The sequence below is a fragment of the Dama dama genome, chromosome 12, assembly GCF_033118175.1.
Source record: "Dama dama isolate Ldn47 chromosome 12, ASM3311817v1, whole genome shotgun sequence".
Classification (NCBI taxonomy): domain Eukaryota; kingdom Metazoa; phylum Chordata; class Mammalia; order Artiodactyla; family Cervidae; genus Dama; species Dama dama.
In genome coordinates this window covers 90,142,446-90,154,985 of record NC_083692.1, presented here as the reverse complement: position 1 = coordinate 90,154,985, position 12,540 = coordinate 90,142,446, and the positions used below count along the sequence as shown (strand labels likewise).

General features: G+C 47.9%; 1 protein-coding gene across 1 annotated transcript in view; it reads right to left on the bottom strand.

Annotated features, from left to right (window-relative positions):
* SERINC5 (serine incorporator 5) overlaps positions 1-12,540 on the bottom strand; it is a 103,540-nt gene that overhangs the window by 38,759 nt on the left and 52,241 nt on the right. The window lies entirely within an intron of this gene.

Below are 12,540 nucleotides of genomic sequence, written 5' to 3'. Positions count from 1 at the left end.
GAAGGCAGGAGGAGAAGGGGACGACAGAGGATGAGATGGTTGGATGGCATCACTAACTCAATGGACATGGGTTTGGGTGGATTCCCAAACCCATGGTGATGGACAGGGAGGCCCGGCGTGCTGTGGTTCATAGGGTCACAAAGAGTCAGACACGACTGAGCTGACTGAAACTACTATACAGAAGACCCATCGTAATTTGGTCTCTGTGAGCCTACTGGCAGACACTCACATTGTTTCTGAGTTTTCACCCTTAGGAACAAGGTAAAACCGATAGTGCCCGTATTGTGGGTATCGCATGCCTCTCTCTCTGCACAGGTAGAGGCATTAAGGAAGACTGACATCCAGAAGACGAATGCTGGATCATGAAGGTGGTTAAATTTTAACAGACACTGACAAACTCTCCCCAGGGAGGGTTGAAAACTCTAGGGTAATGGGTGACAGGGAGAGCAGACAAGACAAAGAGAGGAGCCAACAGAGCCGCCCACCCCGTCTCAGAGCCAGGAAAGTCTCTGCTGCTCCCACAGGGTCAGCTTCTCAGCAAGCACTGTCCCCCATAAGGGGAAAAGGGTGGGCCAGGGCCCTGAGTCCAGAAAACAAATCCGTAGCTAAACCCAGAGATAAGACCGCAGCTGCGGAGGCCTGGACTTTGTTTTAGGTGGAAGACACAGTGACAGACCCATACTCTGTCCCACAGGATGCAGGGTCTGATAGAGGACTCTGTGCCCCCTGAGACGAACAAGGCCCACTGACAGCTCTCTCTTGAACACTCAGATGCTGGGGTTTCTTTGAAAAGGACCAAGTGTCTAAACAGGCAGGGCTTTCTAGTCAGACAGCTTCTCAGTGGGAAGATGTGCTTATGGCCTACGTGAGCAGCACCAAATCAGCTAACTTCCCATTGAATGTGAAAACAGGAATATCGTGGTGATTTGAATATGCAAATCCAACCACGCTCACGGCTGTTTTCTGTAAACAGCTACTGAAAGTCCAATGAAATGGGAGTTTACAGGTGTACTCTTCATCCCACACTATATGCTATGTAAATATACCTAGATATCACAGCACAGGGCTTGATCCTTCCCTGACTCATTCATATCTACTATGTACAGGTACTCTTCTAGGTTATGGAGATTCAAGCAGCAAATAAAACGGATTAAAAATCCAAGCTAGGGCTTCCCTGGTGGTCTAGGGGTTAAGAATTTGCTGCCAGTGCAGGGTACACAGGTTTGGTCGGGAGTACCCCACATGCCACAGAGCAACACGCACCACAACTACTGGGCCAGCACTCTAGAGCCCATGCTCTGCAAGAGAAGCCACTGCAATGAGAAGCCCACGCATTGTAACTAGAGAGTAGCCCTTGCTCTCCGCAACTGGAGGAAGACCAAGCACAGCCAAAAATGAATGAATGAATAAAGAAATATTTAAAAAAAAAAAAATCCAAGCTAACAAGGAGCTAACTTTCTAGAGAAATGCTAGCCATGTGTGCTCTACTTTACGGATATTTCAAGCATTTTCATGTTTTAATTTTGACTCTCCATGTTAGTTAGTCAATCCTAAAGGAAATCGACCCTGAATATTCACTGGAAGGACTGAGGCTGAAGCTGAAGCTCCAATCCTTTGGCCACCTGATGTGAAGAGCCTACTCACTGGAGAAGACTCTGATGCTGGGAAAGATTGGAGGCAGGAGGAGAAGGGGGCGACAGAGGATGAGATGGTTGGATGGTATCCCTGACTCAATGGACATGAGCTTGAGCAAACTCTGGGAGGTAGTGAAGGACAGGGAAGCCCGGAGTGCTGCAGTTCATGGGGTCACAAAGAATCAGACCCGACTTAGCAACTGAACAACAACAATCCATGATTTTGCCTTAGGTAGGACACAGAAACCTAATGTTCTCCAAAAGATGGAACTCTACTGTGAAATGAAATATTTCCTGCTCTACACTCAAGTCTCTTTCAAATGCAAATAGCTGAGCCTGAAACAGAGCCAGCTATTTGGAAGACATCACCTACTTCCTCCCCATTAAGCTGAGGAGTGGTGGACTGTGAGAGGTGGCCTCATCCGACACCCCTTACAGAAAACAGGAATTAGGAAGTGAACCATAAAGAAAGCAGGACTGGCCCCAGATAGTTAGATGCATATGAAAGAAATAATTTCAGCAAACCTGGAGACTTGCATCTTCCTATATGTAAAAGATGGCTAAATCTCTTCATGTGACAGATTTGGCTTTTCTTAAGTGTGTGCTTACTCCGCTCCTTCAGTCCTCTTTGCGACTGAAGACTCCTCTTCAGTCCTCTACCATGGACTGTAGCCCCCAGGCTCCTCCGTCCATGGGATTCTCCAGGCAAGAATACTGGAGTGGGTTGTCATTTCCTTCTCCAGGGGATCTTCCTGACCCAGGAATTGAACCCTCATCTCCCAAGTCTCCGTACTGCAGGTGGATTATTTACCCACTGAGCCACCTGGAAGTGTGAAAGTTGCTCAGTTGTGTCTGACTCTTTGCGACCCCATGGACTATACAGTCCATGGAATTCTCCAGGCCAGAATCCTGGAGTGGGTAGCATTTCCCTTCTCCAGGGAGTCTTCCCAACTCAGGGCTCGAACCCAGGTCTCCCACATTGCAGGCGGATTCTTTACCAGCTGAGCCACAGAGTAATCTTTCAATAATCAGATTACCTGCCTCCTTGCTGCAAACTTGTACATAGCCTGGCTCCTCCCCTGCCTCTTCAGAGTCAGCTCTGTCAGGATTGCCCTGAGATGCTATCTCCTAACATTCCCACCGAATAAAACCTAACACTCAACTTAAAGGTTGTGCATGTTTTTCCAGTTAACACTACCAAACCTACACCCTCCATATTCTGAGAGCCCCTGGTCACTTGGTCCCCATTGTTAGGGCTAAGAACCCAGTCACACACACAGTTCGATGTCTGGCCCAGCATCCTTCTCATTTTACACTGGACCAGGAACTGGGGGCCCCCAGGAGAACTGGGGTACCCACATTCTCATTTTCTCCCTCCCTACTTCTTCCCAATCACCAAAATGCTTGGTTTGGCTACACATAAAGAAGGGCTGATGATTTTTTTTTAACCTGTGAATGATTTACCGTGTATCTCAAAAGGCCAGGATGAGTAAATTCATCACAAGTAAAAACATCATGCTGTTAAATGTGTCTCACTAAATTTACTGCCGTGCTGTTCTTGCCTAGTCAACCCAAAACGTGGCTCATACAACCTGGTATCTGCAACTTAATCAGGAGCTCCAGGAGCCTCAGCACAAAGTTCAGCCCATTCAGGTCTCCCCTCTAGGGAAAGGGGAGAACAACTGTGTCTGACACAAACCGAGCCACTGAGGTCAACCATGGGCCAGCAAAGCAAAGTCTGTGGGTCAGAACCGGCCGGCTCCTGTTCATGTAAATAAAATTGTATTGGAACACAGCCACGCTTATTTGTTGGTATTTTGTTTTGGCTGTAGAATTGAGTAGTTGCTAAGGACCACAGGGCCTTCATAACTGAAATGTTTACTAGCTGGCTCTTTACAGGAAAGGTTTGCCCAGCCCAGGACCAGGAAGTAGAGCTGAGGAGCAGTGCTAACTGCTGAAGTGTAAATTAGCATCTCAAAGGCAAATGACAACTGGTGATGACTTACTCTACAGATCAACAGTCAAAGGAAGAGCACACAGGCAACCAGCTCAGCTGGTTGTGATCAATGGGCTGTGGTCGTCCCCTGAGTGTCCTGCCTTCTCCAGAGCATGCCCTGCTGCCCCCCAAATGGAACTTGGTGCTTTAAGTGAATTAAATTGTTCATCTGCCATATGTTATTTTCAGGACTACAGCTTAAGGGTTTAATTTGTCTGTCTACAAAAAAAAAAAAGCTTTGTGGAGGGGGTGGTGGAGGACATGTCTTTGAGTTCAGTGCTTTTTTTCTGTGGGTCAGAAGCCCACATAGTAAGAAAAAAAGAACCCTCACATCTGTTATACAAACACGACTTGTGGAACTAAAAATAAAACCCACACTGATTAAAGCCAGCGTGTTGCGAGATATAATTTTAGACTTAATTTTAAGACTGTAGAAACAGCCTCACTGAAATTTAAAAACCACAACCTCGCCTTCTGCCCCCCACCCCTGCAAATACCCAACCCCTCTTTGTGATTAAGCTCAACCCTGCTTTAGAGGGCAACAACACTCTAAGCCCTTTTACAAACCTCCCACCTCACCTGGACTCCTAGTTCCCCCACATAAGGATGGGGAGAAAGCACTCCTGAGTTCTGACGTGACCCCAGAGGTCACAAGAAGGGGCCGCTAAGCTGACACCACCATCTCCAATAATCTCTAATGGAATTCAGATACTTTTAACTTTCAAAAACAACCACGTGCACATGTGGCCTGATGCTAGGGGCGCCTGCCTTACACATAGAAAGTGTGTAAGGAGGCCCAGTTCTCACACCTGCATCCCATGCACCTGGCACAGTGCTTGGCACTCACATAGGCAGCAAAGAAGGGAGGGAGGAAGGGAAAGTGGAAGGAATGGAGGGAGGGAGGAATCAGTTACGTGACTTAAAAGATTTTTTTTTAAAAGAAGAACTCAGATTACAGTTTAACCAAGTAACACAATCAGTCTTCTAAACCCTGTTATTAAGACCCAACTATCCACAGTACTTCTGTTCCTGCTCGCAGCAATCTGAGGCCACTGCTGTGTGCTGCACCGTTTGTCTGTGCCTCTGGCCCGGTCACAACAGAGCTGCTCCCAGCCGTAGGCCTGTGTCTGTCCCGTTTATCTGTAGAGAGCGTCAAGGCCTCTACAGATTGTTGCTTAACGGACGCTTTTGATGATGACAGAAAAGGGGGTTAGGAAAACTTCAGTTCTCACATCTTATCGTCCCTCGCCCAGAGTGAGATGCCTCCTGAAACGGAGATCCGACTAACTTCCGATGCTCCCCAAAAGCTTCTGGATAATGGAGCCTCCAGACAAAGGACAATAACTATTGTTTCTTGTTTTCTGGCTCCTGGGAAGCTCATTATTACTGGACAAGGGTCAAACCTCTTTGTCTTTGGTTCAGACTCAAAAAGGCTCTCAGCAGGGTTTCACATTAGTTCAGATCACTGCCTGCAGAATCAACCTGCTTCCCACCATCACTTCCCTGCATTCACTGAGTACTGAAAGCTGGGGCCTGAGCCATGAAAGAAGCGACGGACGGGGGGGCGGGCACAGGGATGGTCGTCTCCAGGTGGTGTTACGTCTAGATGCAATGTGGACCTAAGATAAAACTGTTTGGAAACACGTGTCCCCAGTGTCACCCAACTGAGAGCGGAGGGGACCCAGGAGATTTAAGAGATGGAATCTCACAGCCGGCACAGCCCTGGCTAACTCTGATCAGGCCACAGTGAGAATTCCCCCTCTGTATTCTACAGAGAACTTGAAGTTCAATGGCCCAGACCAACCTTTAACCTCAGAAACATGCTCACTGATCTGCTGGACACATATAAGGAACAAGAGCAGTACAACGAACTCAGCAGCTGTTTAGAAGGAGGACTTTTGAAAAGCATTCTATCTCAGCTGAATTTTAAAAAATAAAAAAACTCCAGAGTCAGATAACTGGGTCAGCAATTTGTTTTTTGGGGGGGGTGGTGGGCCGAGGGGCACTAATTCAACACTTGTTCTAACACAAGACAGAAAATACCAGCTGAGACTATAGAGTTCTGCTCCCTATAACTTGAATACGCTACAGCAACACCTGTTGCAAGGTCTCAGGTACAAGGTTCTCTTAACATTCAACCAGTAAAGACTAAAGTCAAAAGAAGAGCCAGACTTTCCAGTCTGAGCATGAATACCTGTCATCCTGTGCTGTGACAAATTACATGGTGTTTGTGACCAAAGCGGAGTATTTTTCATTGCTGCTGTTTACCTTGAAAAGGTCGTCACACCAAACACAACTTGAAGGCAGGTTCTATTTCACACGCAAAGCCACCACGTAAGTAAACACTAGATTTGTGGTTGCCCCTATTTTCTACTTCAGGCTAGCTGTCGTCCCTGGAGCCCAGCTTCTGGCTCTCACGAGGGAAGGAGGCTGGTGGGGAAGCTGCTGAGGCCCAGGTTTTCCAGAGGAAATGCTTCTCCCTCGCTCTAAGTCCAGAAGGAAAGGTCAGGAATCGTGAGGAAGGGTGTTTGCTAAGGCTTCTCCTGCTGCTTCTGTGAACGTCTCAGCAACAGCCGGACCCAGCTGAACAGGCCAGAGAGGCACCCCTGGCGGGGGTCCAGCGGTCCCGGGGCCTCATCTTGCGCTACCTGGCGTCACGCCTTGGACAAGCCCCCTCACTGCCCTGGGCCACCCCTCTCATCTGTCAAAAGAGGAGACTGGTTAGGATTATAACGGAAGATTCTGCCACTGTGAAACAATGTTTTACTCAAATTATACTGTAAAAAGAGGGCAATATTTTCTCTGCATAACATGTAATACCACATAGTATCTGCTGTCTCTTCACTGGGGAGAAGACATAAATAGAAGCCGCATCCTTTTTTTTCTCTCCCTATTTATTATCTTTTTAACTAGATTCTTTAACTAGTAACTGTGTTTCATGTATTTTTTTTTTTTTTAATCCCCTGTGATTAGCAAGGGACTGGGAACAGGAGGGTTTTCCCCAAAACAATACTGTCCCTAATGCTTTCATATTCCTAATACTGTAGGTTAAACATAAAAAGTAGAACAGCTCATAACTGAATTTCAGCATCTCTAACATAGAGGATCAAAGCTCTGTCAACTCTAGGAACCACCAAAGCTGGCTAAACGTCACTGAACTGACCACAGGTGTACTTGGGAGAGCATTCTGAAATCTAAGTTTTTCTCTGAGGCAAGTAGCTCCTGAGTTCCTCTACAGTCTGTGGGGACTCCGGAATTTGAAAATGGGGTACCATCTGGGAGAAATACAAGTTCCAACAACATCCTCAGGTCACCCATGGGGATAGTTATCTAGAGAAAGAAGTCTGAGGGAAGTGAACATGTAAAGCTGGGGACAGAACAATCCAAGTCTACATAAGAGAACCCGAATGTGACATCAGGAAGCCTGGGGGCGCTGAAGCAGGACTGCCTGACAGCTAAGTGGAAACCCAGCACTTTACGACCTTTGTGGGGAAGTGTGTGGTCAGCACTGGACCTGGAAAACGTGGGGAGGATCACCTGTCAGGATCCCGTCCTGAGAAAGGCGTGCCTCAACTAGCAGACACATTAGGATGTGAATAACCAAGGCCAGAAATGAAAGCACCGCCTCAGGGAAAGGATCAGGCCAGGACGTGACCTCTTCACTGCTGGGGGTGGGGGGAATCACCAGATACAGATGTGGCTTGGAACAAGCCTGGCTATAAATAGTACTTCTTTATTTCATTTTCATCCATCTACTTCCAAATAATCTTATGCTAATACAGCTAATATACAAGAATTTCCCATTAACATATCTTCTCCTTCTAATGAACAGTGAAAATGACTGGGAGATACAGGCCAAAGATAATTTATACATCAGCTCTAGGGGATGTGTTGAGAGAGACTGGATTTTCTGAATAAATAGAGAAAAATCCTTTAAGCCCATCCTGCTACCTCCATTCCAAGGGCCTAAATCCATACCTGGCAGCCTCAACATCCATCCCTGTCCCCCTTCCCTAGCAAATTTGGACTTCATAATAACTGTAGAAATCGTGATTAGAACATATACTTAAATTTTTTTTAAGGTGGGGGAGGTGATGACTGTAACCTGGGAGTGTAACTGCAAAGGGGGCCAGACTCAGATCCCATCAGTGTCCCACTTCCACCCCACATTGGTCCTGAGACTGAGCAGTCCACTGGGTCCACTGGACCAAAGTGACCAGGATGATTTCTAAACGGCTGCTTGGATAAAAACACCCGGTTCCAGCAAGCCAAGGGCAGACCAGCCACAGCAGGAAGGGGCTTCTCGGGTCCAGCCTGGGCCTGTGCGCACAGAACCACACAGACCACTGAGCACACTCAGCAACCTCCCTCCTCATCAGGCTGGGCAACGAGCCTGGGGTCCATTCTGATACATACAAGCCTTTTCAGAAACTTGTACATGCAGAGTTTAAGCTGTTTCAGGAGATGCACATCCAAATGCCTTTCTTGGGAAGCAAGAAGTAAGGATAGAAGTAAGCATCCAGGGACGGGGCCTACGGTGAACTAGCACGCTTGGCCCTCTAAAGGCACATTACAAAAAAAATCTGCAGGCCAAACAAGAGCTTGTAAACCAACAAACAATTCCTGGGCTAGGAGGTTTCCAGGGGCACCTGAAATCTCTGGGTGTGGTCCTGGCTAATGGGTGGGGCTGGGGCTGGCTTTTATCAAGTCCAGGGAAAGAATGGAATTCAGAAGCTGCTTTTAAGACACTGAGGAACTGCAGCCCGAGGCAGCCCCTCACCTCTGGGATCTCATCCAGCCTTCCTTTTCTGCCTACATTATCATCCTGTGCTGAAAAGAACCAAAATGCTCTTTTCATCCAATCATAGGAAGGATGCAATTTCACATTCCTACTCACTCAGAAGAAAATGACCTAAACTCACCAGCAGAAAGTCATGTATATAAAGCAAAACATGTCTCCAAAAGAGATCAAGGAAGACTATAAAACGTAACACTTTTTACAACAAATGAAGGAATCAAAAAAACAACTGGTATCAAAACCAAAGATCATAGTAGCTTCTCCTTTCAATACAAGGGAATGATCCTTCAAATTTTAAATTTCAAGCAAACCCACACACACTATACCACCACCACAAACACCAGTCTTCCACAATGTGGAAGATGTGTTTTGGTTCTGAAAAAAAGTAAGACACAAAGATTCAGCCATCTCAGGCACCACCTACCACCCCATCAATGAGTCAGCCTGGGGACCAGGTGAACGCAGGATGGAGGAGACGGATCTGAGATGCTCCAGTGCAGCGGCCTGCGGGCTCTTCCTACCTGGACCTGGCACATAGCTCACAGGGAGGCAGCCCCAAGGGCCACATATGCCCTGTCCTCCCTTTTCCAGCACTGGCTTAGACTTCAGAGCTCCTATCCCACAGGAAACAAGAGGAGCCTTCCTTTGCACACCCAGGATGCCCAAACCTCAGGGTCAGCATCCCTCCACCCAGAAGTTACATCTTGATTCGCTGGTGCCACGCAGAAGGCTTACATCTCTCACCCATTTTGTAGTTGTTCTCCTACGTTCTATAGTGGATTTTTAATCCCCACAGGCATCAAATATCTCAAGACTATTTCTGAGTGAATTTACACAGTTACTGATGACAATAACTTGCAATAAAATGGATGGTATGTTTTGAGATGGGAAAAATGCTTGCAGGAGAAGACAGAAATCACGGCCAGGTCAACCAGCGCGGCAGAATCAGAGTGCTCATGAGAAAGAGGAGGTTCCTGAGGGGGAGAAGGGAGGACGTGCGCTCATCTTCTCCTGGGAGAACACCAAGATCGCAACTCACTGCTGAACGACCATTGACAGGAGAACGTGGCAACCCACCAAAAAGACACCGCACGACCAAGGACAAAGGAGAGGCCCCAACAAGACGGTAGGAGGGGAACAATCACGTTCAAAATCAAACTTCAGATCCACCAGAGACTCTGGAGGGCACACACCAAACCTGTGCACACCAGGACCCAGGGAAAGGAGCAGTGACCCCACAAGAGCTGCGCCAGCCCTGCCTGGGTCTCAGGGCCTTTTGCAGAGGCTCGGGTCAGCAGTGGCCTGCCGCAGGGACGGGCCACGGGCAGCAGCGCTCCCAGGAGGCGCGGCGTGTGGCATGCGTCCTCGTGGAGGAGGTCGCCATCAGCCCCACCCAAGAGCCCTTGGGTGGGTCCTCCACAAACTGGAGAACAATTATACCCGAGAAGTTCTCGCACTGTTGCAAAAGTTCTAGACCCCACAGCAGACTTCTCAACCTGGGGATCCAGCAAAGGGCCTGAGGACCCCCCCGGGAATCTGACTTTGAGGGTCAGCGGGATTCGATTACAAAACTTCCACAGGTCTGCAGAAACAGTGAGAAGAGGCAGGACGAAGTCTGGCCCAGCAGCTCCTGGCAGCTCCCTCTTGCTCAGACTTCAACACCCGCTTCGTTCTGCAGCCAAGGCGCAAACTGAAAACCACTGGCAAGGCGCTGCCTCGCGCCCTTCACCCTCACACCAGAGGCCTGCGAGGCTCTGCACGGAGCCCTGGCCGCTGCGCACGAAGGCAAGGCTGCTGGGGTGCAATGACACTCTCCCACCCAGACTGGGGAAAGGGTACGTGCTTTCCCCTCCTTCTCTCACATCCTCCGACATCTCCACGGGCCAGCAAAGAGCAGGCAAGGACTGCAGCAAAGCCCAGTGTGCGTCCCCACAAGGGGACCTTTCAGCGCCGGCCCTCCAGCAAGGCCTGAGGATGAAGTCAGCCTCTATTCCATAGGCCAAGAAACAAACTGACTTTGTGACCAGCTGGCCGGCCAACGCTGTAAGACCTCAGAGATGGAAAAAGGTTGGTTTCACCCACAGGAGCCTCATTCCCTATTCAGAAAGCCCAGCCAAACCATTTTCAAATAAGTACATTCAGGGGGCAGGCACAGAAACATTTACAAGAGCCTCTGTGAGGGTTGCCCCTTCCCTCCCTCCGCCCTCTGCTCTGCACACACATCACTGCTGCCCTCACCTCCCTAAGTATCCCAGCCTGTTTCTATGACAACAGCCTCCTACTCAAGAATCTATAATGGCTTCCCATTTGCCATGAGACCATAGCCAAATGCCTCACCTGAGCCCTGAAATTCCTGCAAGTCACTGTACCTGCCCACGTCTCCTCCCTGTCCTTCTACACAAGCCTGTCCTTGTTCTCCCCACAGAGCCAAGTCACTAAGAACTCAGTCAGCCTAGGTTCAAATCCCAGCGCCCCCAATTGCAGCTAGAGACCTTGGGCAAGGTACGTAAATGACTTCGAGCCTCAGTTTCTTCATCTGTAGAGCAGAGATAGTGGCAGGACCTGTTGCTCAGGTTGAGTACAGTAGTGATGAACTGAAATGATTCAGGTAAAATGCTTAAAATAAAGCCTGGCACATGGTATCACCCAACAGATATTAGCAGCTGAAATACTCATTATTATCACATGAGTCACTCTTTCATGAAGCCTTCTCTAGCAACATTGGTCAGCACCTTCTGTTTCTCCCCCCCTCCATTTTTTTTCTTAAAAACAAACAAACAAACAAATCTTCTGTTTCCTAAATGCTCTGCAAACATCCAGAAACCATAAATACTGGCTGGAGTTGTTGGGGACTGTTCCATGAGGTAGGTTACTTGGATGACAATCAAATGTTACAAATTATTATTATTAAACTCACATCCTAAAACATGTCCTGTCATTCCCAAATTAGCTTTACCTCCAGTAACATTTCTGATGGGTTTATCTCTAAAGAGAGGTGTATCTGAGATCCAAAGCCTAATCTCCAGAGCCTGAAAGTTTCTTAAGAGTCCCATGGACAAGCTGGGTCCCTAAGCCATTGTCGGTTCATTTAAAAAGAGAACATTAAGTTACCTGAAAAGCTGAAGTAATCAAAATAGGAGTTAAATCTACTTTTTCAAATATTCCTTCTCTCAAACTTCTTGTCACAAACATTCAAGATTAAACCATGGTAAGAGGAAGACAGGAGTGGCAAACACAACAGATACAGTAGGACCTGGTGTAGTCGAACAAAGCAGCTTTGGCCCTTGCTCTCCCTGCCGCCAAACTTCACAGCGCTTCATGCATCCTCTCATAAGGCACAATTTCTACCTGGTTTTAAGCCTCAGGAGACTTTATACCAGTCTTCTGAGTTACAAGCTCTTTTTCTCTCAACTTTGAAGGCCCCACAGCTCCCAAAGCAGGGCCTTATTGAGCAGAGATCCGTTGTTTAAAGCAATCAGAGGAGAATCTAAATTTCACAAATTTTGACATTAGTTCTAATATATTCCAGACCATACAACCCCAGTGATATAAGCTTTACCCTACAGAAAACTTCCAAGGGCCTACCTTAACTAATGGGTAAGACTGTAACAAGTACTTCTAAGAAAATAGTTTTTCTGAAGCCCTTGAATACATTTAAAATAGTCTGCAGTTGCAGCCTAAAGTTGGGGGGAGCAAACACTTCCTTGGGAGCTGCTCCTGATGGCGCCATCTCTGTGGTTCCAGCAGGGCACTGTCTGACCTTGCCCCTCTGGGCAAGGGAAGATGGGTCTGGGCCCCTGGAAGATGCAGCCCAGAAGATAAGCGCTAAGTCTGGGGCAAATGGAGTCTGGCTGATCAGCCTTCTTCTCCCCCGCCCCCTCCGAGGAGAGCTGCCCCCAGAGAACACGCCTGCAGCAAACGTGCCCCTGCAAAGGAAGAGTTCCCTGGTTCAGGTGGGGTCCCCAGGTGGGTCAAGTCTGACTCATTTTGGGATCAGTAGTAGGAAGCGCACTTCCTTGCAAATATGAGTCACGATAGCTTATACCAGCTTTTGGGGGGATAAAAGTGATGTTTGTATCTACATGCTGATATTGTAGTATTTTTTTGTCAAT